This window comes from Sinohyriopsis cumingii, unplaced genomic scaffold (assembly GCF_028554795.1).
Source record: "Sinohyriopsis cumingii isolate HCF-2022 unplaced genomic scaffold, ASM2855479v2 utg001710l, whole genome shotgun sequence".
In the NCBI taxonomy this organism is placed as follows: Eukaryota; Metazoa; Mollusca; class Bivalvia; order Unionida; family Unionidae; genus Sinohyriopsis; species Sinohyriopsis cumingii.
This window is the reverse complement of record NW_028316037.1, coordinates 780,001-805,509: the sequence shown is the minus strand read 5'-3', so window position 1 is coordinate 805,509 and position 25,509 is coordinate 780,001. Positions and strand designations below refer to the sequence as shown.

The following is a 25,509-nucleotide window of genomic DNA, read 5'->3' as shown; positions in this document are numbered from 1 at the left end:
TGCTAGCTCCGCTTGGTCATTCTCACTTCCTGGACTTAGAGGTAACGTGAATAAAAAAGAGAAGATATAATTTTCCACATTTTATGTATCTTGTAATTCATTCATTGCACATCCAGAAGTTGGTATTGTCTATCCTTGCGTATTCATTTTACTTTTTTAATGACTGTTAAAGATTGTGTACTTTAGATTAATTCAGGCTGATTATTTTAGCACATGGGAGTAGTCTTGTTTGGTTCGCTCGCCGTGTGCTTAGATCATGTACCATTTCCGCAAGTACAATAGCCGAAGAAGTTTCAGCAGCAGTACATGAAAGCATCATAGACGTATGCAAACGTTCTCTCCATTATGCATGTTGCAAATCCAAGCAACCTCACACTGTGCCTGTCACTCTCGCTGGAGTTTGCAATATCTGTAGAGCGCCCCCTTTACGACATCCCATTCGGCCGCCATGTAGGAATATTTCACACGTGTCAAACTTGGTTAAATGTTCATAAATATAATATATTTCTAACATTTTAAATAGATTTGCAACAAATAGCGCTATTTAGTAAATAAATTAGTAATAATGTTTTTTTTTAAAAAATATTTTCTAATGGAAAATAAAATACATGATGTTAATATCAATCAGTTCGTAACAAGATAATATTCCTTACTGACGAAAACAACCGAAGTACCGGTACAATGAAAAAGTGCCGTGTTACGCACCTCCGGAAATAAATATCACAGTAAATCGGTATAACGGTAATACCGCGCACATCTACAAACTCCACAAATTTATAAGAAACTGAAGGTACCAACACAATAAAAAGGTACATAATATTTTGGATAGATTTTCCGTCAGACAAATTACTTGCACTAACTCTTTTCATTCCTTTCTTCACATTGTATTAAATTAAATCATTTTTGGCATCATTTAAAAGCTTAAAAAAATTATGCAAACTTCATAAAATTTGTACCATCATTTCAAATGCCGAGTCTAAACTTAGGCGAAAAATGGTATTTCTAAAATATAAGGAACCTCTATAGCTCAGTAGGTAAATTTTTTTATTCGGAAAACTAAAGTCGCTGGTTTGATACCTGCCCAAGTAAGCCATAGTCGGTGAAATGATCAGAAATGGAAGACTGTCTCTGCTGTCAAAAATAGTTTGATTATGGCTTTCGATCAGTATGTTTGTTTTCCTTTATTAAAAGCCTGAATACATTAACGATAAACCGCTTCATTGTTCTAGAAACGTATTCAGTCTGAGGTACTATCAAGGGTAGACTCATGTGTGAATATTTTAATCTCTGTTTTACTTTCTTTTAAAAGTCGCATCTGCTTCGTGGTTTTTCTTCAATTATGGATTTTAATTAGTTTCAAACAAAGCATTATTTCACTGTCACATGTATTAGTTCAGTGTGTGTGTGTGTGTGTGTGTGATAAATTTTACATGAATTCCGTCCACTTTCCTTCCTCTGAGATAAGGTTTCTTGTAATCTGTTGACCTGTAGGCCTACCATTCCCTTGTCCTATGTGCATATGTAAACCGTGGTCTGCATTTATTTTTACATCGTTTATTTGAATCATGTAAACTGAACATGTGATAGCTGTTCTAGAAAATTCATGTACAGATTGGTATGTGTGTGTGATCTGGATTTTCAACGTAGCTTTAAAACAATAATTTCAGTCATATCGCTCAGATGTCCGAATGGTGATGTTTATAGTGATGTCTAGCATTGGGGTATCATGCCGCAGACATGTAGCATTATCATATCCCAGCCCATCACGTTATCCTTGAAACCTGACCGGCCAGTCCTAACACTAACCTCTTAACGCTGAGCGATAAATGAGGCAGATGTTTGTATCATTTTCATAAATCGTTTGGTATGTCTCGGCTGCGGTTCCAACCTGCGAACTCCCGAATTCGAGTCGATGCATAATGATATTTTGAGACCGTGTTTAGTATGATGCATTGCCCAAAGAATGTACTGTATAACAGACAAAAATATTTATTTATGTGCTGTGTTTCATGTCTTACATGTATTTTACGATGACAGCCTGGGGCGCCGAGTGGTCTAAAGAGCTCACCGTTACGGATCACTGCCATCTCACCTTGGCGTGGGTTCGAGCCCATGGTTTGGCGAATGTGGGTAGTAGTGAATGGGGGCGATATAGGGACAATGGGACTTATCATTAAAAACACCCCTGGGCCTGTAGAGGGACTATGTAAATTTAACATGGAGAAAAATCGTGGGCCTGTATAGGGACAAGGGAAATTAACATGGGAATCTATTTTGGGTCAGTCTAGGGACAGGGAAATTTAACATGGGAGTAAAAAGCAATTCTAGGAACAAGGGGAATTGAACATGGGATTTGTTCTTTTGTTTTTTTTAAAACAATAAAAAAAAATTAAAAAATGGGGTAGGCAATTGAAAGTCGATCTCTTTTCGAGAAATGTGGGTGGCCCTGAAAAGGGCCTTTGGGTTTATGTTAATGTATCCATTAACATAAGGGGCACCGCATTGGTCTTCTTCTTGTCCTTAGGCTGCGTCTCACTGTAGGACCGTAAATCAGGACTCTTTTGAGGCATCCTTGTCTTTCTACGTAGATCCTACGTATCCACAGACTGGTGTCTGTCCTGTGGACAACTGTCCAGTTGGATCGGACATACATGGGTATGTCCGTCCGGAACATCATTGAAGACACAAGCGTAGAAGATTGCACATCGGTCCACATCTTGAGGCGCCGAGAACAGGTGAATCAATGCAGTGAACTGCGCTTATTTATAGGTAGAGGTAGGATTGAAACGGATTGAGTTTGTTGACCAATCCAAACACGCGTTACAAAATTCAGTCAGCCCGCATCCAATCCGAAGAGAGCAGTCTGTGACGTCACGTGGTCTATATAGATTCGCTAGCGCCTGTGTGCAGTCAATCTATGCGACAGTTATTCAACATGACTGAAACTCAGAAACCGATCCATTGGGGTGCACCAGCAGTGGAGACCATCCAAGGGAACCCGGACTTACTTTCAGAAGAGGTGAATTGGGATTTTGTGGATTTTCTTACCTCGCAAGAATTTGTTCCGGAACCTTCATCACCTTCTTCATTACCAGACGTGGAGAATTTTAGACAGAGACGGAAAGAAGAATTGGAGAAATTTATACAACGACAAAAGGAAGCGGAACAAGCTTTTCTTTTACAGCAGCAACAGCAAGAAGAGGTAAGTAAAAAAACAACAACAACAAGAAGAATCAGCAGCAAAGAAACAAGAGGGTGAAAATCAAACGGTCACGGTACTGTTAGACATTTTAGCGGAGTTAAGAAGTCTGAAACAAATGTATCAGACTTCTTTATCACGACCGAAGAGAATACGACCTTCCCGAGCTAAACACGCCAACCCTGTGACTAAGCCTACCGTACCACCCTTAGTGATTTCAACTCAATCATCATCGTCAGAAGTAGGCCTCGGCCGTGGCAAAGGCTTAAGGCAGTTAAAGTTGATTGCTTAAACTCACCCCTACACCAAAAACCAAAGGCCCTTTTTAGGGCCACCCACGTCTCTCGAAAAGAGATCGACTTTCAATTGCCAATAACTCAAAAAAAAAAACAAAACATTTTACCCCTATAGTACGTGTATATGAGTGCGTGAGTGTAGCTTCTTATTTAAAATCAAAACTCGAAGACACTTACCTTTTTACACCTAATTTATTCTTTTATAAATAGTTACAATCCAATTCACAATTCACAACAGAGCACTTTAAAAAGTACATTCACTTCTTTTGTCTCACTGTTTAGTCTCTGTTTTTTAAATTTCTTCACCGTCACAGTCTTTTACTCCTCTTCCTCCTCACTTTCTTCCCTTCTTCTTTTCTTCTCCTGTTTCTTTTTCTTCACCTGTCTGCTATCTTCCTCCTCTTCTTCCTCTGAAGAATCCCTCTCTTCTTCTGACTCCTCTTGTTTCTTTTTTGGTCAATCTGGAGACCAATGTCCTTTTTCTTGACAATAATAACAGGTATCTTGACTTTTGTCTCTTTTAACCCCTGTTTTTCTTTTTTGACGGTCTGGACACTCTGAAGACCAATGCCCTTTCTTCTGACAGATATAGCAAGTATCTTCACTTTTATCTCGAAAAGAAGGAGAGTAGTCCGAAGGCTGGTCTGAAGAAAATTTTCTAATGACCCCTCGCAAAGCTCTGTTGAAATTCGATTTGGCTAGTCTCTTCCACCGTTGTCCTCGGTTAGAGAGTGAAATGAATAGTGAAAGGACAAGACACACACCCTTTTATATACGTTGGTCTGCCATGACTATAAATTAGTCTATGGTGTTTAAACTTGAGTCATTTGACGTTTTGCACTCAAGATGAAACGATCCAATTAATTTGAGAAGAAAGAAGAAGAAAGTAAGAGGTAGAAACGTGATCTATCGCCTCGTATCAGGGCTGAAGTCTTGGCACAAATTCATGCCAGTGATTTTGAAGAGGACATGAGTGAACCAGAATCCAAACCCTCTAAACAAAGTTCGCCACCCTTAGTCAACCCTGAAAAATACTATGACATTCGAGAGACGGAAAAGCGCTCCTCTAGAAAATTTAGAACCACGGCTTACAAATAGACGGTGAAGTTTAAAGATTTCAAGTCCGAAGTACCGTTAGAGAAAGCAGAAGGGTTCATCACCGGGGTGTGGGATTCTTTGCTCATCACACTCAAGCGACAATGTCAACCCAAAGAAGACGATCGCTTGAGACTTTCCATACAACACGACGGTTTGAAATCCCCTGTTTGGATCGAGTTTAGCAGCCCTGCAGAATTGACCGCTTCCAAAGTCATGGACAAGATTCAACACGTGCAATAATCTAATGACCAGTTTGACATCACCGATGGAAAAGCCACACTCGACATGACCCACGTCTCTCCTCCTGAAGGGGCCGGACAACGCAGTAAGGTGTTATTGGTGAACGACCTTCGCAGCACCAAAACGAGTCTCGTCCGAATTCACAAACCTCAAGACCAGATGTGTTTAGCCAGGGCCATCGTGGTGGGACGAACCTATGCTAACAAGAATGACACGGTAGAATGGAAAAGAGCCTGGAAAACTATTCTACGATCCGACCGAGCCAAACAACGAAGTGAAGCAGAACTCCTGGTGCAACAAGCCGGCCTGTCCAAAGACACACCCTGTGGCATTCCTGAAATGCAAAACTTGCAAGATGTCCTAGCTCCACGCTACACCTTGAAAGTGCACCCTCAAGTAGTGCGCGGGTCACTGTTGTTTCGAGGGAAAGACTTTAAGGATGGAAAATACATTCATGTCTATTATCACGATGACCATTTCGATACCATTACCAGTATCACTGCATTCCTGGGATACAGTTATTACTGTGAGAAATGTGACCATGTTTATAATAATCGAGAGCAACACAAACATTGTGGATGGAAATGCTCAGGATGTTTGGCCTCTCAACCCTGTCTGGACGAAAGACAAGAACCAGTGCATTGTCCAGCTTGTCAGCGCACGTTTGTCAGTCCTACCTGTTACCAACAACATTTGAAAACACAAGGTTCACAGAAGAAATGTGCTTGTCAACTGCTGAGATTGTGCCCTACCCGTGGACAAGGCATACGTACCAACAGTGCCAAGGCACACGTATGTTCAGGAAAGAAAAAATGTCACATTTGTCACCACATCGTGGACTTAGAACACCAATGCTACGTGTCAAAATACCAATCCCCACCAGAGAAAGAGGATGGACACAAGAAGAAAGGCAATTTCATCTTTTTCGATTTCGAATGCATGCAAGAGACCGGTATTCACATTTCTAATTTCTGCGTGGCTCATCGAGCGTGCGAGAAGTGTATTCAAGAACCTATCTTCAGTCATTGCCCTCACTGCAGCAAGATTCCCGGAGGGCGTGAAAAAATCTTTCGGGGACCGAACACGCTAGCCGATTTTGCCCAATGGGTCTTAGACCCCATCGACAAGACGTGGAGCAAAGAGGACATCGAACGTTACGGAGATTGTCATCGTCATCCCACGGTGATGGCTCACAATTTCTCCGGATACGATGGACAGTTTCTTTTGAGATACTATACGGAACAAGGCACCGAACGTCCTAAAGTCACTTTGAACGGAGCCAAAATCGTTTTCTTGCAAGTGGGACAAGTGCAGTTTAAAGATTCGATGAGTTACTTAGCCATGCCTTTGAGTCGAATGCCTAAAACATTTGGAATGACAGAAATGGCTAAAGGGTACTTTCCACACTTTTTCAATACGGAAGCCAATCAACACGCCGTTCTACCCCATTTACCTGAGGCTCACTATTACGACCCCGACAACATGCGTACCGAACAACGAGACGCTTTCTACGCTTGGTACCAGGCTCACGCCTCCGACCCTTTCGACTTTCAGGAAGAAATGTTAAAGTATTGGCGTTCCGACGTGGACATTTTACGGCGTTGCTGTGGAAAATTTCGAGAACTGTTCATGGAACACGGAGGGGTCGATCCTTTGAAAGAAGCTTGCACCATTGCCAAAGCGTGTTCCTTAGTGTACCGGCAACGATTCATGCCTGAAAACACCGTAGCTGTCATCAGTTCTCAAACGACCAACTATGTCAAACATCAATACTCGGTCAAAGCCCTACGCTGGTTACATTACTTGTGCGACAAGGAAGACAAGTGGATTCAGCATGCCCGCAACGGAGGGGGCGAAAAGACCATCGAAACGCATTCGGTCGATGGCTGGGACTTAGAAAACCCCAAGATCGTGTACGAGTTTAACGGTTGCTTATTTCACGGATGTCCCGTCTGTTATCCTGACCGTGGCACTAAAAATCAGTTTTTACAACGAACCATGGAAGACTTGTACCAGGCCACTTGTCAGCGACGCCTAAAGTTAGAACAGGAAGGATACCAAGTGGTGGAAATGTGGGAACACGAATACGATCACCGTTTGAAAACCGATCCCGAGTTTAAACGTCTCGTGGAAAGTTACCAGTTCATGGACCACCTGAACCCGAGGGATAGTTTGTACGGAGGAAGGACCAATGCCACATGTTTGCTGTACCAAGCCGACGAAGAGAAAGGAGAAGAAATCAAATACTTGGACGTGTGTTCGCTGTATCCCTACGTGTGCAAATATTGTCGCTTTCCTGCAGGACACCCACAATTGTTCACGGAACACATCGACCTGAAAAACATTCGACAATACGAAGGTCTGATCAAGTGCAAAGTCTTGCCTCCCACTAACTTGTCCAATCTCGTGCTACCTCACCATTGCCAAGGCAAACTGATGTTTCCTTTGTGCCGTACTTGTGCCGAAACGTGCAACCAAGACCAACCTTGTCAGCACACCCAGGAAGAACGGGCTTTGACGGGAACCTGGGTCAGCGTAGAATTGTTCAAAGCTCTGGACATGGGATACCAACTGTTAGAAGTGTACGAAATTTGTCACTTTCCCAAGACACAACAATACCACAAGGGTGACCCCACGCAGAAAGGCATTTTCGCCGACTACGTGGATGCCTTTTTGAAACTGAAACAAGAAGCCAGTGGCTATCCTTCCTGGTGTCACACTCCCGGAGACCAAAAGACATTCAAAGAGAAATACTGGGCACAACAAGGCATTACTTTAGATCACATCGAGAAAAACGAAGGCAGGCGATCGTTTGCCAAAGTGATGTTAAATTGCTTGTGGGGTAAAATGGCACAACGTCCGTGTTTACACAAGACGGAGTATTTGACAGAACCTTCCCGCTACTTTCAGATGATTCATGACAAAACCAAATTCATGAAACACGTGGACGTCGTTCGCGAGGATTTGATCTTGGTCAATTACGAAGAAGATCTGGACTTTGTACAAGACGACCCTTTTGGAAATGTCATCATTGCGGCTTACGTGACAGCTCATGCTCGCTTAAAATTGTACGAAGCTTTAGAATTGTTAGGGGAACGCGTCCTGTACTTTGACACGGACAGTTGCATTTACATCCATCACCCGAGTCAACAGCACCCTGACAACGAAGGAGACCGTTTAGGAGCCTGGACAGACGAGCATCCCGACGACAAGATTCTAAGTTTCGTCAGTGGCGGTCCAAAAAATTACGGCTACGAATACCGGGACCCACAAGAAGAAGTGCACACGACGTGTAAAGTGAAAGGATTGACTCTGAATTATCGTACTAGTCGTGTGGTCAACTTTGGGGTATTGAAAGAATCCTTGAAATCTGGAGAGGATGAACACTTTAAAGTGACCACCTATCAACCGAACAAGATTGTACGTTTACCCACTCACCACATCGTCAGTCGACCCTTGGAATAAGTCTATCAAATCGTGTACCAGAAGCGAGTGCGACTGCCCAACCACTTTACTTTGCCGTATGGACATGTTGGTATAAAACATTGGTTGTAAGAGGATAGCCACCCACCAGAAGGATGACTTCGCCACAGCAAGAATCAAGTGAGAAACCCGATGAGAACTCCAAGTTCAAACCCTACCATTTTCCGGTTTTCTTGCCTGACTATTGTGCTTGTGCCCGTCGATTGGACACGTTTCAAGCATGGCCTACGGATAGGAAAGGATTACCTTCTTCGCATGTTTTAGCTAGAACAGGATTTGTCTACTTGGGACCTGAGTCAGGATTGGGATACGAAGTACAGTGTTTCGCTTGCGGACTGAAGTTACGAATGGATCTATGTATCTATAAAGATTCAGCTATTCTGGAACATACTCGATGGTCTCCGCACTGCCCTTACCTTTCTATAGCCTTTCCACCCATGACATTACGGTACAATGATGACGGTACCTTAGAAACGGTACCTTCCAAAACAAGACATAAAAAAGGAACGATGTACAAGCTTGAGACTGCATTGCGACTAGTATAAAAAGGGACTATGGTCAAGATCGATAGTTCATTGTGGCTACCAAGACCAAGCGAACAAGATGAATACTTTCAGAGAAACACAAAACAAGTTCAGACAGGTATACTTCAAGTGTGGGACTTCTGAAGTGGAATGCGATTGTGAGCCTTGCGATGGGAACGATGCTGTACGCTGTGACCTTAGCGATGCCGTAAAGCATCATGGGAACTTTGTTCTCACTACCCCTGTCATGGAAAGTGATGCTTTGCGTGTCAAACCTGAGGGATGCGAAAGCGATGTCGCTCGTCCTTTTGAACATTTTACTGGGTTTCGTTTTAAAGGTGGATGTTCACCTTCACGTCTGCCTCCCTACGGATGTCATCCAGCCCTGAGCAAACTCCTGTCCATGTCACCCAACCCTCATCGAAACGAACCTGTGAAAGACGAATATTCGTTTCCTGTGCGTTTGTCGGAATACTGCGACTTTGAAAATCATCTTCAATCGTTCAAAGGAAAATGGCCTAAGTATCTGGGAGGCCCGACCCCTGAAGAATTAGCCAGAGCCGGATTTTTCTACTTGGGCGAAGGAGATAAAGTCAAGTGCTTCAGTTGCGGTGTGTCACTTCACCACTGGGAACCGCAAGATTCGGCCTACCTAGAACATGCTCGTTGGTCACCGAATTGTCATTACTTACCCTTAGTGGGACCGAGACATTGAAGTAACTTACCATGTCGTTGACGAAGAAGAAACCAGATTGGCTAGGAATCAAATGTTGGACATCACCGAGACCGGTATTTAAACTTAATTTTTAAAACGATATTGAATCATTACCTAAAGAACTGCAAGAGAAGATTTACAAGGAAGTTTGGCAGGGGTTTGCCAGTGTGAAATCTCAATGGGTGACTGTAGAACTTTTGTGCCGAGAAATTCACAAGAGGAAAGTAAAAAAAGTCAACCAATGTGTTAGATTTCTTTGGGTCAAGTGTGCATTCGTCCTATTGTATTACTCTAGAACGTTTACATCAAAAGAGTTGAGTGACATTCTTGGACGTTACCCTGAATGGCAGTGGTCAGAAATTACTCACTATGTGGATTACTTTTGCTCTAGGAGAAGATTGTGAATTGTACGGACTGACCTATTCATGGATACTTTACAAGAGAACATTCGTGCTTTGCCTGTGGAGTTGAGAGAACACATTTACCGATCGCTGGTCAAAATACAAGTCAAACGTAAAGAACAGTTGCATCCGTTACGTCACCAGATCTTTAACCACTGGTACCTGAATGGTATAAGAGGACTGATTCGTCAGAAATTGTTTCAGTGGTCAGACCTTGTTGAACACTTTCAGTTAGTTAATGATCGTAATTTTGGTTACTTCGAGATTCACCTAGTGCAACGTATTGAGGAAGACGAGTTAAAGGATTACCAACATATTTTACGTGGAATCTGCTTAGCGGAAGACGAAACATCTAGACAAACTCTGACGTCTCGGTTACAGTATACAAGATTTAGATTCCCTACTGGAGAACGAAGATGTCTAGTTAGAAAGTACCTTTATTGCTTCCGAAACAAAGAGACTATAAAATCAGGAATCCATGCCACGGCTTATGTCACATGTAATTGAACAGATTCCGTGGAAGGAACTCAATGACCATATTCAAACCGTGGATCATTACCATCGATTATTACAAGAACTGTATCCATTCAATTTGGGTCGACAAGTGGTGTGTGTCTTAGTGACTTGTTTTCTGGGATTTCGTTTACCAGCCGATTTCTTGTGGACTCTTTACGAACAGTACTTACCACCCCAATGGCCTTAAATGGTCACGAAAGACTCCTTTTGCTCAAAGCCTTGCGTTTTCATCTGGATACTTCTCGACCTCTACGGGAAAAAAAGATTCGTCAACTTTTAGCTACCGAAGACGTGTATGACGATGTTTGTGTAGCTTGTGACTAACACCCCCATTGGACAGATGTCCGTGACTGGAAAAAAGGGGGTTTTGAGGCTTGGACCCAAGAAGTGGCCCAGAATGCACGAGAGTTGTTCAAGGAAAAAAGTTACTTTTCAACCTGTGTTAGTGACAGTGCCAGAAGAACCCGTCACCCAGGACAGACCCTTTCGGGAGGACACTTGTGTGACCTTACCCCCTATAGAACTGGTCAGACAAAACCGAATTCGTCAAACGCTTGATCGAACATAAACATCATTTGATCGATCGACCACCTCAGCGCATCGTGTGGTGTTACAAAGAGTGGCAATCGGCGTACAGCCTCTTGCGAGAAAGTCAAGGCGATTCCATCGTGTTTGTGGAAGGCATTCCTAAAGAAGACGACGGCATCGTCTCTGACTCCCGTCAAACCCATTTGGTCATTTTCGACGACATGTTAGGAGAAGACGAAGAAGAAATTAAACTGTGGTTCACGCGCAAAGGGCATCATCGTAATGCCAGTGTCGTTTACATCACTCAAAATTTGTTTACATCACTCAAAATTTATTTCAACAAAGTAAAGCCCATCGCATCATCAGTCTCAATGCACATTACGTGGTCTTGTTTAAAAGCCCTCGAGATAAATCGCAAGTGCAAGTCTTAGCCAAACAGTTAGGGACACCTTGGCTGACTCAGGCGTACGACGATGCCACTCAAACTCCACACGCCTATTTACTCGTCGATTTGAAACCAACGACCCCCGATGATTTGCGATTTCGTACCCACTTGTTTCACCACTGGTGCCAAGACGGAGGGCCTGTCTGTACACGTCGCCGTCCTCGACTTAACTTCATTCCACAAAATAAATCTATAAAAACCTCAGACACTTTTCGTCTGTCTCACACACATTTTGAACATGACGTCCCTTCAGTCGCATCTTCCCGTCAAATTGATTCGTGCCTTGTATGGCATCAGTCGAGAAAAAAATCCACAACCACGAGCTCGTGTCTTAGAAGCTAGTCTCAAAGAAGTCTTACGATGGTTCACGGTGACGGCACGTCAATTACTACAAGGGATCATTCATATTCCTCATCAAACCAAACGCTTTTTTGATCGAAACAAAGTCGCTTTGACCCAACTGGCCGATCCCCGCATCGACACTCAAACCAAAAAACAAATCATTTTGAAACCTGGAGGGAGCGGTACTCTAGGAGGGGTCATCATTCGCTCTCTCTTAAGATGGGATCCTAATGCCCCCAAAGTTCTCCCCAAGAAAAAAGTCAAACGAAGCTCCAAGAAGAAGAAAAAGACCAGGTCCCCAAGGAGATCTGTGTCTCCAAGAACTTCTCCAGTGGCGGGACCCTCCTCTTACCAGACACCATCCCGGAAAAAGAAAAGAAGCCCCCAGAAAAAGAAACAGAGAAAAAGCCCCCAGAAAAAGAAAAGTCCACAGAGGAAAACTAGTCACAAGAGAGGCACTTCGGCCAGGACGCAACCTTACACTCACAAACCACGACCAGCCACGGCGGTGACTGTGTCTTCGGCAGCCTCACGTTCATCCACTTCTCCGTTGATGACACCAAGAACTGAAGAGTACATGGAGACGTTGATCACACCAAGAACTTCTCCGTTGATGACCCCAAGAACTTCCCCAGTGGCAGGACCCTCCAATTTAGTGGCAGTGGCTGCTGCTCACAAAGTATCTTCTCCCAAAATCAAAGTTCAAGAAAGATCGGGCATGTTACAAAGTTTACTGGATTTGTCCAAGCAAGAACTGGCTCGATTTAGTCCGTTGCGTACACCTGCACGACGTGTCATGCCTGTCCTGAAGTTGATACGACGTAAAGACAATCAGTGGCGACGCGTTCCAGTATAAAAAAGGTGTGTGACCAAGTAGGGTATCGGTGTTTTGGTGCTCCTGAAGATGCCACCCTCCAGAAAACATCCCTCTTCTAAACAACCCCAAGGAAAGAAAAGGAAAGGACTGCCACCACGTTTAGTCAAACATGGGGACATGTTATCTGTCCTGTCCAAAGCTTCTCCACCCCTACGAAAAAAACTCATTCAATCAACTTCCAAAGAGGTCATCGATACCGTGTGCGAATGTTGTTTGAACGTCTTGAAAGGTACGATCCCTTTGTCCAAACACCAGAAACAATGCTTAGGCAAACATCGTCACGTTCTTCGCCAAATGGTTCAAAAGAAAATCCCCCTTCGTCAAAAGAAGAAGATGTTGGTCCAACGTGGAGGCATTTTACCCCTCTTGTTAGGCCCATTGCTGAAAGGAGTCTTGGGAACCATGTTGGGAGGACTGATGGGAGCAAGATAAAAAGGCCTCTGAAGTCCCAAGATCTCAGAATCGACCCTTGACAACGCCATGGAAGGACGAAAACTAGCTTTAGTGCCTTACAAACGATGGATGGAATACTATCGTTGGCAAGAACAACGCACCCCGCATTTACCTCCTAATCCCCATCTGAGCGAAATGTCCCAGTTACAACACGAATTGCAGTCCTTGATGGATCGCCAAGATTTGTCCGAAACAGTAAAATTGCAAAAGTACGGTCAACTCTTGCAACGACTACAACTCTTTCACCAGAAAGCTTTAGACGAAACAGCTCTACCGACTCTGAAAGATTTTAAGACCTTGATGAAAAGTCCAGCACCATCACCAGTACCACCACCACCACTACCAGTGACCAAGACAGAAAAAAGAAGAAGAAGAAGGTTTCAAACTCCACCAGAAAAAGTACGCAAGTTAACAAAACCACCTACCTCCAGAATTGGATGGATTAAAAAGATGATGACCACCCCTTCTTCATCACAAGAGAAAAAGAAAGTGAAGACAGAAGTGAAACAAGAACCGATATCCCCTGTTCCGACATCCTCCTCTTCGACACCTATTGCTGGTCGCACACGCAAAGCATTGCAATCTAAGAAAGTACCCCAAGAGAAAAAGAGTAGCATCTTCCAAGAGTGGGTGCCTTATTAACACACAAACACAAAATGGAAAAAGTGTTAGCCAGCATTTACTACGATCCCTCCCATCCTGCAGGTTACGCAGGAGTTCAAAAATTGTATCGTGCTGCCAAAATGCGACTGAAAAGTCTCCGTTTACCTCAAGTGCAACGATGGTTACAAGAACAAGCTACCTACACTTTACACAAACCCATTCGACGCAAGTTTTCCAGATGTCGTACCTAAGTGGAAGGCATCGATCATCAATGGCAATCCGATTTAGCCGATGTCTCTCATTTGGCCAGCTACAATCGTGGCTACAAATGTTTGTTTTGTGTCATCGACGTCTTTTCCAAATTTGCCTGGGTCGTACCCTTGACTTCCAAATCGAGCAGCGAGCTAGTGCGAACCCTGCAACGAGTGTTGAAACAAAGCGGTCGTCACCCTCTTCGATGGCAAACGGACAAAGGCACCGAATTTCTGAACCAAGCTTTCCAAAAAGAATTAAAGAAACGTGACATTCATTTTTTTACCACCGAGAATCCCGAAACCAAAGCCAGCATCGTGGAACGTTTTCAACGCACTTTGAAAGAACGTATGTGGAAATATTTTACGCATCACCACACTCTGAAGTACATCGACATTACCGCACTTGGTGCAAGCGTACAACCAATCTTACCATCGAAGCATCGGACGTGCCCCGCAAGAAGTGACTCCCGAGAACGAAGTGCTGGTGTTTGGGCGCCTGTTTGGTACGTCCCCGACGAGGGCTGCCCCCAAGAAAAGTGGAGTGTTGACCGTAGGAGATTGGGTACGCATTGGCAAAACCAAACGCACTTTCGACAAAGGTTACTTACCTAACTGGACGACCGAATTGTTTCGTGTCAGTGGACGAGTGCATGGCCGTCATCCTGCCGTCTATAAATTTGAAGACATGAACGGAGAGGTGCTCAAAGGAACGTTTTACTTACCCGAGTTACAACGTGTCACCAAAAAAGAAGACGACGTGTACGACATCGAAAGCATTCTCGAAAGCAGAACCCGTAAAGTGGGTAAACGACGTGTCAAAGAAGTCAAAGTACGTTGGAAAGGATATCCACCCAGTTTTGATTCTTGGATCGACGCTTTGCAAGTCATCGACTATAAAAAGAAGTGACCATCATGCCCTTTCACACAAACGCAGCTACGTCGACCACTCCTTCACCCAGTTCTTCTCTGCAAGATTTACAGAAACAACCCTTGTGGGTGTGGTGTGGAGATGGTGTGCCTAAAACGCAAATCGTCTTTTTCTGCCAAATCTTCGTGGTGTATTGTGTCATCGGTGCAGCCATTGCCAATTTGAGTTTGCAACAAGGAGACAAACAATTGTGGACCATTTTATTGAGCAGTTGCATCGGTTACGTGCTTCCCAATCCCTCCCTGAAATTCTCTTCCAACGGGAACCTTGTGTCCAGTGCCAGTGTCAGTCACCACTCCAATAACAACAACAACCCTATTTTGGGCGGAGACACGTCTCTGACGTCGAGTAACCCCTCGGACAGCTACAGAACTCTGGAATTATGAGTCACCAAAACCAATTTTACTTAACCTTACCCAGTGACAGTTCCATGGAGGTGTTTCCCAAGAACACGTTGTGCTGTTACACGGCCAAATTACCTCAGACCATCCCATTAGATCACGAAGCCCATTGGGAAGTGGATTTAGTAGAAATCATTCACCCGACTCAAGTCCTCAATGTCCTTCCCAATCAAAATTTTTTTGATGTGGAAGTTCATGACGAACAATTGCAACAGTAATTGGATACCCATGGCAAATATGACAAGAAAACCCCTGGCACAAAAAATCAAAAGTACACCACCTATCACTTGTTCATTCCCCCAGGCTATTATTTTAGTGGTCAACATTTGGTGATCACCATAGCCTCCGGGTTTAATGTCGTGTTTCTGAAAGCTTTGGAAAGTGTCAAAAAAAGTGTCACCATGGAATACTACAAAGCAGCTCGTCGCTTCTTGATGAAATTTGACGGGAGTAAAATCGTGTCCATTTTATTTTGTCCTGAATTGTTTGACATGTTCGGCGGAGACATGGACATGAGAATGGCCATGATGAGGAAAAACGAATTGCCAGTCATTTACGACAACGAGTCTTTTAGCAAGTTATTTCGTGCCCCGGTAGAACTGAACCAAGGACTGAATTTGATGTTTGTGTACTCCGATGTGGTGGAGTATAACGTGGTGGGACACACCTCTGTGCCGTTACTGCGTGTCATTGCTTTCAAAGAGGATTCTGCCACGACCGCTGACGAGGAAGGTGGAAACACTTACCACGTTCACTGCGAATTTGTAAATCCTCACTATTTGCCTGTCAGTAAGTCTTATTTGGACACGGTCAACATTGCTATAAAAGGAGATCTGGGACAAAATATTCCATTCACCAAAGGAAAAGTCACGGTGAAACTCCATTTTCGAAAACGGTTCTCTCACGACTTGTAAGTCATGTATCCAGTGTACCGAGGGGTTGCTCGGCAGCGAGGACACGGTTTAGGAGATATGCTGAAATCGGCCTTTCGTTCGGTGGCCCCGGTGTTGAAACCGATGGTGACACGCGGTTGCACGCCTTGAAAGATGCGGCACTGACACAAGGCAAAGAATTTCTCCAAAATGTCATCATCGACAAACAAAATCCTAAAGAGGCCTTCATGAGGGCAGGCAAAAATGTCTTGCTGCAAACGGGCAAAGACCTTTTGGGCCGACGAGACGCACCTATAAATGCCCTGCACGCTGCCGTTTCAAGCATTCAGCAAGGACAAGGCAGAAAGAGACGACGAAGAAAACACCCTTTCACCAGACTTCACACATCTAAAGCTAGAAAGGCAAAGAAAAGAAGAACCGTTCGAGACTTAGACGTTTTCGATTATTGAGAAAGAGAAAAAAATGATGCACCGAGAGTCTTGCGCCTTTTCCAAGTCGGAACTGGATCTGTTTGCCATGCCCTCCACGATGATGACCATGCAAGAATCCCAGTGGGTGGAATTTCATCCCGTCTCCTCTTTGACGGATTCCGCTCCCATCGAGTTTGAAATCAAGGACAACCCGAAGATTACATCGATCTGAATAGCAGTTACCTGTATTTGAAAGTGAAAGTGATCAAAACGGACAACACCAATCCAGGAGGCGATGCTAGAGTAGCTCCTGTCAACAATTTCATGCATTCCTTGTTCAGCGAAGTGGACTTGTACTTGAATAACAAACTGGTCAGCAGCAGCATGGATACTTACACATATCGTGCCTACCTGGAAAATCTCTTGACGTACGGAAAAGAAGCCAAGAATACTCATCTGGATGCTTGCGTGGTATGGAAACCTGACACGGCAGGTGTAGGCACGTTTAGCGACACAGTCCTGACAGAAGATGACAATCCTCACAATGTGGGGTTTAACGACCGTCGTAAGAAAATTCTGCAAGGGCGAAGTTTAGAACTGATGGATCGTTTGCATTTGAACATGCGGTTACAAGAAAAGTATTTGCTGAACGGGGTGGATATCCGTCTGAGACTGAATCGTAGCAGTGCCGCTTTCCATTTGATGGCCCATGCCAATGAATACAAAACTATCATTCAAGAAGCCCGACTTTACGTGCGTCGTGTGGAAGTGTTACCTAAAGTGGGAAACGACGTCAGTCAGACGTTGAGCAGAACGACCGCCAAGTATCCGATACGACGCGTAGAAGTGAAAATGTTCACCATTCCCGCTGGACAGCGATCTATGATCGAAGATCATCTGTTCCAAGGACAGTTACCCAAGCGTTTGATTGTTGGTATCGTCAGGAATTCAGCCTTCAACGGAACCCACGATCAAAATCCTTTTGAGTTTCAACATTACAATGTGTCCAAGATCGAAGTCAGTCGCGACGGCAAGACCTTGTGTACCCGACCCTTTGAGCCCAACTTTGGTGTCGCGAAGAATTACTTGAGATCGTACTTGTCCCTGTACGAAGCCACGGGACAGTTAGGAACCAACACCAGTCACGGTATTTCGTACGACGATTATGCAGGTGGCTATGCTTTGTGGGGTTTTAATTTCACTCCAGACCAAGGCAGCGACGAGGGACATTTCCACCCCATAAAATCGGGTCAGATTCGTGTGGAACTTCAGTTTGCAAATCCACCTCCAGATCACACAGTGAACGTCATCCTGTATGCAGAATTTGACAATACCATAGAAATCAACAGTTTGAGAGAAGTCATTCTAGACTATTAGAAGCCATGGAAGACTGTTATCCCTCTTTGCCTAGTGGAGAAACTTTGAAGATGGAATGTGAGGAGACCGGGGAAGAAGAATCTCAAGACAAAGACGAAGAAGTTATCATGATGAAGTGAAGATGGCCAGAACAAGAAGCGCATTTAGTCTCCTGTTTTGCCAAACACTTGGTCGAAAAAATGACGGAATTGATCAAGAAAGATTGCTATGGATGTCAAAACGATCATCCCAGGCAAATTCAACACGATAAATGCCTAATGCTGAGTCAAGAAGAAAAATTGAACGAGTATCTGGACGAAGCTTGGAGTCTCATCTCGGACGAAGTCGTGTTGCATCAGTGGTATAAAGACTTGCGTGAACATTCTTGTCCACCATTAACCACTCAAGAGATCCATCGTATCGAAGCTGTCCTGAATCAGAGTGGGGAGACGAAGCGAAGAAACGGTTATTTGTGAGACATTTTCAAGCAAAAAGTCAGGATCGAATTGATGACTTATTATTACCTGTGAAGAAGAAAAAAAAAAGAAAAAAAACCACACAAAACATGGATACCTGGGAACTTTATTACCTTTTGAATCACAGTTCGTACACGGCTTCTTGGAATCCTGTCGTATGTGCTAAAGGTGAACTCCCTCATCGCAAACCTCAAGACCATCTAGCTTATGTCGTCAACACGGACGACAGTCATCTCCCAGGAACCCACTGGGTAGCCGTTTACTTTCCTCAAGAAGTATGTGTGGAATATTTCGATTCGTACGGATTGCCCCCTTTGGAAGACGATATCATCGACTTTATGAGAAGAAATGCTCAGACCACCCGATTCAATAATGTGAAATTACAAGGCACAGATTCCTTAGTGTGTGGACAATATTGTGTGTATTTTCTGCATCATCGCAGCCTGGGCTATTCCTTAGAACATTTAGTGACTCATTTTGATCCTCGTTCTTCTTCTAGAAATGTTGTGAAAGTAGATCGATGGTTTTGTGGCCATTATGCTTATCTTTTGTCTCAAGCTAGGAAACGTAGTGTCCATCAATGGCCTAATGACTTCCAACAGTGGAAATCACAATTTCATTCACAACGTTGTCAGCCCTGTTTAAAGTAGAGTGTTAATTGAAAAAAATGTTTGATGTTATATTGTTGAGTTATTGTTAAAAAATCTTAGAGTTGTTTGTTAGTGTTAAGTGATTTTGAATAAAAAATGTTGTGTTTTGAAAAAAATGCCTTTGTCTTTTGTTTGGCTATAAGAATTTTGATTCATGCTCTTTGACTTCTTACTATTCCTCTCATGGGACTCATTGAACGTTCCGGTTCGAAAACCGTGGAGGGATGTTTTCCTTCACGTCCGCGCTTTGACTTTAAAGCCGGGGTAGCCTCCAGTCTAACCATCCATTGTCGACTCATCCTCCTACGAAGATGTGCTCCAAACTAGCTAAGCTAAACGAAGCCTACGTGAATTTGCAAAGGGTCAGACAGTCTGATACCGAAGCCAGAAGAGATAGAGAATGTGAGAATGCTAAGTCACTGAAGACCTGATAGAAGAGCTCTTCAGAGAAGAAGTGAACAGGGAGAAAGAAGAATGGACAGAGAAGTACAGACTTCAGAAACAGCAGAGAGAGCAGCAACAGCAGCAACAACAGCAGCAGCAGAAACCTGAACCTGACAGAGGCTTTGTCGATTGTCGTATCGACACCAAAGAGTTCTTCTTCTCTTTCCGAAGAAGCAGACCTATCGTCAGAAAGTCTATCGTCAGAGGACGTCGCATTCTTAGAAACTAAAAGATTGCCATAGCAAACAAAAAAACAGCCCTTTTCAGGGCTACCCAATACTCTAGAAAAGAAATAACAATCAATTTGCCAATGTGTGTATGTAGAGTAGTGTGAATATAAACACTGACTATTTTTTATAGTGTGAGTGTATGTGTTTGTGTATATGATTGTGTGTTTGTAAGTGCTCACGTACGTTTGTGTGGATAGTAGATTAAGATCATGTTTTTTGCTGTTTGACGTGTGGGGAGAGTAGATTTGGGTTTGATTTGATTGCTTTGCGTATGTGGATAGTATATTATTGATTAAATGAAAATTTTTTAGAATAGTGATGGGTAGTATAAAAAAGTCAGTGAGTGTTTCTTTTAAGTCCGCGCGTTGTTTGGTCATGATTAGGTAAGATCAATTTTGTTTTAGGGGATGTTTTCCTTCACGTCCGCGCTTTTAGTATAAATTGAAAATCGCTCGGCAGTCCAGCTACCCTTGTTGATTGATCAAGAGAATGAACACCAGAATTGTAAAGCTTCTAGAACTCCAGATGCACCTGGAATATGCCAGGCGCATACTAAATGAACTGGCCGCGGAGGCCATTGTCGAAGAGGGAAGGATGAAAGAAGAGGAGGAAAGAAGAAAAAACGAAGAGGAGGAAAAGGAGAGAGGAAATTTCAGAATCCCAGAGATAGAAAATTGGGATTCTGAAGCCACTTATCCCGCCTCTGCTCTCCCCCAAAAAAGAGTGAAAAGAGACTGGGGAAGAAGATGTGTGTGTGGTGCCAGGCCAGGAAGGTGCCAGCATTAGATAGGTGCATCTGGAGTTAAAAACAAACAGCCCTTTTCAGGGCTACCCAAACCTTTAGAAAAGAAATAGTAATCGATTTGCCAATGTGTGTATGTAGAGTAGTGTGAATATAAACACTGACTCTTTTTTTCCGTGTGTGTGTGTGTGTGTGTGTTTGTAAGCGCTCACGTACGTTTGTGTGGATAGTAGATTATTGGGTTTCATTATAATGCTTTGCGTGTGTGGATAGTAGATTTGGGGTTTGTTAATTGCTGCTTCACTTATATGGATTGTAGATCATATGAAATGAGAAAAGTAGGGGATGTTTTCCTTCACGGCCGCACGTTTTAAGTGATGATCTAGGTAATATAACTTTTGGGCTTTATGGGGATGTTTTCCATCACGTCCGCGCTTTTCCTATAAGAACCCAGAGTATTCGTCGTTCAAACAATTCTAAGGAATACACAAAGAAGATGGAGGTGACAAAATTATTTAACGATTTGAGACATAGCTATTTTTGGATCATGGATGGACTTATGTAGTAGAAAGATTGAATAAGGAAGGAAGATTTGAAGGTAGCCTAAAGAATGTGAAGAGTCTTGGAGTAGCAAAAGATCTAATAGGGGGAATGATTCAGGAAGAAGTAGAAAGAATCAGAGGATTCATTGGCCCACCTTACGTGAGAGTAGGTACTTTAAAGGAAGCCTTGGATCATGTCATAGAAGTCAGAAGCTTCCTAGAAAATAGATTTTATTGGACTGACTGGTGGTACGTAAAGTGGGGTTTTAACCAGTTGATAAAAGCAGAAGATCTAATTAGAGAGATAATGAAAGTAACTTCTACTTTCATTATCGATGACGATAAAAGAAAAATGGAGCAAAGAGAGAAAGGAAGAAGAGAATAAGAAGAAGAAACTAGAGTTTGAAAGATTGAATAAAACTGGATGAAGATCCAACAGAAATTTAGAGAGATGGGTCATCCTGACTGGATAACAGAAACTGAAAACAGGAAGAAGAAAGGAATAATGGAAAAAGTGAGAAGATGGTGGAAGAAGTGGATGTGTTAGAAGAAGAAGAACAAACCCAAAGGCCCTTTTCAGGGCCACCCACATTTCTTGAAAAGAGATCGACTTTCAATTGCCTACCCCATCTTTTTATTTTTTTTATTTTTTTAAAAAAAACAAAAAAAAACAAATCCCATGTTCAATTCCCCTTGTCCCTAGAATTGCTTTTTTCTCCCATGTTAAATTTCCCTTGTCCCTAGACTGACCCAAAATAGATTCCCATGTTAATTTCCCTTGTCCCTATAGAGGCCCACGATTTTTCTCCATGTTAAATTTACATAGTCCCTATACAGGCCCAGGTGTGTTTTTAATGATAAGTTCCATTGTCCCTATATCGCCCCCATTCACTACTGTGGGTATGTGAGAAAGCTTGCCAGTAGTTTCTCGTGGGTCGGTGATTCTTTCCAGGGTTTGCCTGGTTTCTTCCTCCACCATTTATACTGGCCGCCATGTGTAGCCTAGTTGGTGCTGAAAAATGGTGTTAAACCTTATAACAACAGCAATGATGTCAGCCGTCTATGTCATGGAGGCAATTTAGAAGCAAACGTTTAACTTGTTACATTAATCTATTTATTGACATATATAGCAAAGAGGACTTGAAGAATTCTTTTGTATTTCTAATTCAGTATTTCTGTTTTCTATATACTTGGATATATATATATATATATATATATATATATATATATATATATATATATATATATATATATATATATATATATATATATATATATATATATATATATATATATATATATATATATATATATATATATATATTATTTTTGGGGGCCCCGAGTGGCCAATGTGGGTATGTGAGAAAGCTTGCCAGTAGCTTCTCGTGGGTCGGTGGTTCTTCCCGGGGTTTTCCCAGGTTCTTCCTCCACCATTAATACTGGCCGCCATACATAGCCTATCATGTGCTGAAAAATGGCGTTAAACCCTACAACAACAACAACAACAACAACAACATATTATTTTGTATTATTCAAGTTATTGGACTTTATTTGTTTAAAGACTATTCCGAAGTCCTAAAACTAGAAGTAACAATCTGACTGCAAGCAAGCTTGCGCTGATAATTAAATATATTCACCGTTAGCAGTAATGTTACCTTTGTATGTCATTTTATACATTTTACAGAATGTTTAAATATGTACATTTTATATTTTTTCTTGTTGTGCTTCCTGATACATTCATTTGGAAGTCTGTTTCTTCCTAAATTTTCTGCAAATAGCTTTTACATTTTTGGAAAATGACTTATGTTGGCAGTACATAACTACGTGCGTGTTGTGGTGCCATACAGCACTACTACATACATGAATAGATTTTTTCAGTGTTGCTTCGTTAAACTGTATTAAGATGTAACTGAGACAACGTTTTGAGTTAAATTTTAATACGTTTATGAGTCACCTCCCTTGCATGTAACCATTAATAATAATATTCCAGTATATGCTTTAGCCTCTTGGTACTTGATCCTTTTCGAAATTTGATATAAAGTCCATTGTTGTTGTTGGCTTAAATTCTATTTAGGCTATACATTGCGGCTAGTATAAATGGTGGAGGATGAACCCGTGAAAACCCCTTAAATAACCACCTATACACGAGAAGCTACTGGCAAGCTTTCTCACATACCCACATTGGCCGAGCCGAGACTGAAACACACGCAGGCAGCGGTGAGATGGCAGTGATCCGTAACGGTGAACGCTTTAGACCACGTGGCCACTCAGCCACTCGGGGGCCCCCATAGTAGTTTAGTTAGTAGAAAACGATCTCGAATTCGATGCAAATATATTTTTAGAACTATACCAAATTTAAAAAATGTTTAACGTACATACGGATGATTTTGATATAGCTACAAAAGTTGTTTACGAAAGCAGCGGCAGAAGAAACAATAGCAACAAGTGATATTTCTACTTCTACGATTAACGCTGTAGAAACAATATGTACACAGCGCAAATCTTTCTGTGTATAATTTTCGTATGACATAACTATTTCATAATTTCTTCCCTTGAAGTGTTTCCTGCAAACATTTGGAATATCGTCCAATAACAAAAGTATGGAAGGAATGGATTCAGTTAAAAGTTGAAATATTTGTAAGATGCCCACCAGTGTTAGAAAGAAAAATATAATAGTTTCCGTAAATCTGTGACCAGTAATACAGTCTATTTAAATCGTATTTTAATAATCTTATCTTGATATGTGTAAGACATTACTATTCGTGTTAATAATAATAATACTAATAATACTACTAGAGTTTTCCACAAATCCAGGGGAGGTAAATCTGACTGAATTTAAACTATATCAATTTTATCTTATCACCTATTGCTGTTTTTGTATTTTTTTTTTTTGGTCTCTGCTGCTGCTGCTGCTGCTACTATTAATACAGCTACAAAAATATGAAACAAATAATTTTCTTTATAAAATTATTACTTTTATTAGTTTACGAGTACGCATCCTTTACATACGAGCCGTATATAATGTATATATTTGTGAAGAATATACACACGTTTCCAGTATGATAATGATACAGCGTTAGTATATATACTGTGCATGTACACATCAAACAGCGTGTGAATGTAACGAAGAAGAAAGCAAATATATAGGTCAGCAAAACAAATATAGAATGGACTTGAAATTCTGGTAATCCCGAAAGTTTTCTTCTTTATCAACGCACATAACAATTTTATCTTGACATATTTTGTTGATAATTTTATAATATGTATTACCATTTTCACATCGACTCTCACATCAATATTTTCTACAAAGGAATACATATCGCGGCAGTGAAAAAATTTGCTTTTATATATTTTCTAATAATGTGTACTGATTTTTAAGGAGTTGTAGCATATTTTATTGATCAAAATAGCGAAATTTTTGTACAACTATGAAAAATCTATCGACATTACCCCATAGAAGAAAGTTATTAATTTGAAGTTACAACTATGCAATTACTGAATACGTGTAAATTTACATATTAAAAAGCAACCAACGTTTACAGCAAAGTCATATTCTTGTATTCAACTTCTACTTATCTATTCGCTTATAAATCGGGTCCACCTACAAACAACAAAGGCCCTGATAGTGTCAGTCGGGTCCACCTACAAGCAACAAAGGCCCTGATAGTGTCTATGATTACTTTTGCAAGCATTGGGAATCAGGGTATGATCTGCTTATATGGCTTACGCTCTGTTCTGCATAAATGTTACTTAAGTTCTGCTAGTTGAGATCTTCATTGTAAGGAAATAAACTAAAATTCTGGCGATAAAATGTTTTAAATGTCGGACCCTAGCATTATTGTAAAAAAAAAGTAAACCATTAAGTTATACATGCTTTGTCTCTTTCCCTCCCTTCCCCGTCTTTCTTTTATCATCGCTCTCTTTCTCTCCCTCTCTCTCTAAGGGTTGTAAATAAGTGGCTAATTTATATTTTGCACCCATCATGGCGATGAGAATCAGATGTATACTTTAATGCTAGATTGAATGAGGGGCGAGAAAATTGTTACCACATACATAGGACAGGACGCATGATGGACACAAGGTCCTGACATACACTTACAGCCAAGTGAGCAACAAATAAACATGCTGACATGCTTAAGCAGAAGCCCAAAACAGATTCATTAATATGACTATGATTCATGTACGTACCGAATTGTCTGTTAAAGAAGAAACAAAATGGCCCTTTTATATCAAATAATGATCGAACATTGAAGTATATACCTGTTGTATGTAGACATACATACATACATACACGTACGTACGTACGTACGTACATACATACATACATACATACATACATACATACATACATACATACATACAGTTATGTGTTTAGGCTCTCACAAACAGTAGCAAGAAAAATAGTCAACAAGCTTTGTAAAATTCAACAAATAATTTATTTCCCTAGAAAACCATGGCACAAA

The 25,509-nt window shown here is 41.9% G+C and overlaps 1 long non-coding RNA gene across 1 annotated transcript in view; it reads right to left on the bottom strand.

Annotated features, from left to right (window-relative positions):
* LOC149771718 (uncharacterized) overlaps window positions 1–25,509 on the bottom strand; it is a 51,893-nt gene that overhangs the window by 7,418 nt on the left and 18,966 nt on the right. The window lies entirely within an intron of this gene.